Here is a 1,769-nt window from a genome sequence, read left to right as displayed (position 1 = left end):
TTTTTTACAATATATTTCCACCATATGGTTCCCTTCCCCAGCTCCTCCCAGCTCCTGCTTGATTTTACTTATTAGCTGCTGTGGCCATTGCTGCTCAGATAGTCCAGAATGATCGCCTTCAGCTGTAGGGCATGTACCTAGAAGCCGAACTGACGACTCATAAGACAATTCTACAGTTCTTTATGGGATCACTAAACTCAAGTGTTAGATTTTTGTATTCAGAATTATTTGTCACACCGCAGGCTGCGATGGTGCATGTCTGTAACCCCAACACTCAGGAGCATGAGTCACGAGGAGCCGAGTTCAAGGGCTAGCCTGTGCTACATAGCAGAGGTCTTGGGGCTGGGGAGATGGTTCAGCAGGTTTGGGCTCTGGCTGAGCAAGTGTGAAGTCCTGAGGGCCAACCCACAAAAGCCATGTAAAAAGCCAGGCATGGTGGCAGCTGGGCCTGTAAACCCAGTGCTATGGGCGTAGAGAGGGGGATTGCTGGGGCTTACTGGTAGCCAGCCCAAGTCACGGCTCCATGAGATAGATATCCTGTCTCAAGGGAGCACGGCAGAGAGCGAGGACACCTAGTCTCAATCCCGTAGCCTCCAGGAGCACCTGAGTGTGTATATGTATCTATGCCACACACATGAACAGCACACCTATAAACACGCAGAACAATAAGAACTAAGGGTAAGGATGCAGTTCTGTCAAATAGTGCTTGCTCAGCACAATTTTGTTGACCTACACAAACCAAATTCATATAGGAAAATTTGCAAGAGAGCCTTTGTTTGACTTCTGGATACAGGAATCCACTAACCTTTTCTGCAATCTCTTGAGGATTGAATTTGTCCTTTTCCATGCTATATTCATGTGCCAATGAAGAGCCAGGCCGTTTCCTCGTCCACCTAAATGTGTATTTAGTGTTGAATTAGTCGGAGTCCTCTACAGTAACAGGATTTACAGTCTGCCCCGCCCTTCTATGTAAAGTATCTATGATAATGACGCAGTACAGCTAGCAAGGCAAGCAAGAAATAAAGCTTCCTTCTTCCTTGGTTTTTTAATAGGTTTTCAGCAGGAAGCATGGCCCAGATTAGAGTTTGGTTTGCTCAGCTCAAATTATCCGGATTAAAGGTGCGGCTTTCTGTCTCAAAGATCCGGATTAGAGGTAGAGTTTCCCACTTCAACATAAACTACAAAGGATTCACAGGTGTGCCCTCCACTTTGGGGTTTTAGTTAATTCCCGATGTAGTCAAGTTGACAACCAAGAATAGTCATTTCAAGTGTTAAAGATAAGATTTGTTTTTCTTTCTTTGTGTGTTATCTATTTAAATACAGTGCCTCACTATGTGTTCCGGACTGGCCTTGCTGACAGATTTACCAGTAGTGATAGTGTCAATGTGCTTGGCCCATGGGAAGTGGCACTATTAGGGGGTATTGTTCACTGTTAGGAGGAGGAGTTCAAAGTCAGTCTACAGAGCAAGTTCCAGGACAGCCACGCTTAGGCAGTAAAGGAAATCACAGAAAACCTAAAACTGGTCAAGATGTAATAGAACAAGGGGGTCATGTTCCAGCCCCAGCAAGCAGCAGAATTTAGCAGCTTTGGCCATGTGGCTCTGGCTTTAGAGTCACGAGTAGAAGGGGGAGTTACTGGGACAATTGATGTTGGTTAGCTGGTGCTAAGAAATTAGTGGTGAAGCCGGGCGTGGTGGCACATGCTTTTAATCCCAGCACTTGGGAGGCAGAGGCAGGCGAATTTCTAAGTTCAAGGCCAGCCTGGTCTA

The 1,769-nt window shown here is 46.0% G+C and overlaps 1 long non-coding RNA gene across 1 annotated transcript in view; it reads left to right on the top strand.

Moving 5' to 3' along the window:
- The window catches only part of LOC110294272, a 51,203-nt gene that overhangs the window by 3,104 nt on the left and 46,330 nt on the right, over positions 1-1,769 (top strand). Inside the window, exon 2 of the long non-coding RNA XR_002377929.2 lies at positions 1,053-1,153. This is a non-coding gene — a long non-coding RNA (uncharacterized LOC110294272). The remainder of the gene's footprint in view (positions 1-1,052; positions 1,154-1,769) is intronic.

This window comes from Mus caroli, chromosome 5, assembly GCF_900094665.2.
Source record: "Mus caroli chromosome 5, CAROLI_EIJ_v1.1, whole genome shotgun sequence".
Classification (NCBI taxonomy): Eukaryota; Metazoa; Chordata; class Mammalia; order Rodentia; family Muridae; genus Mus; species Mus caroli.
This window is presented reverse-complemented; position numbering and strand designations above follow the sequence as displayed.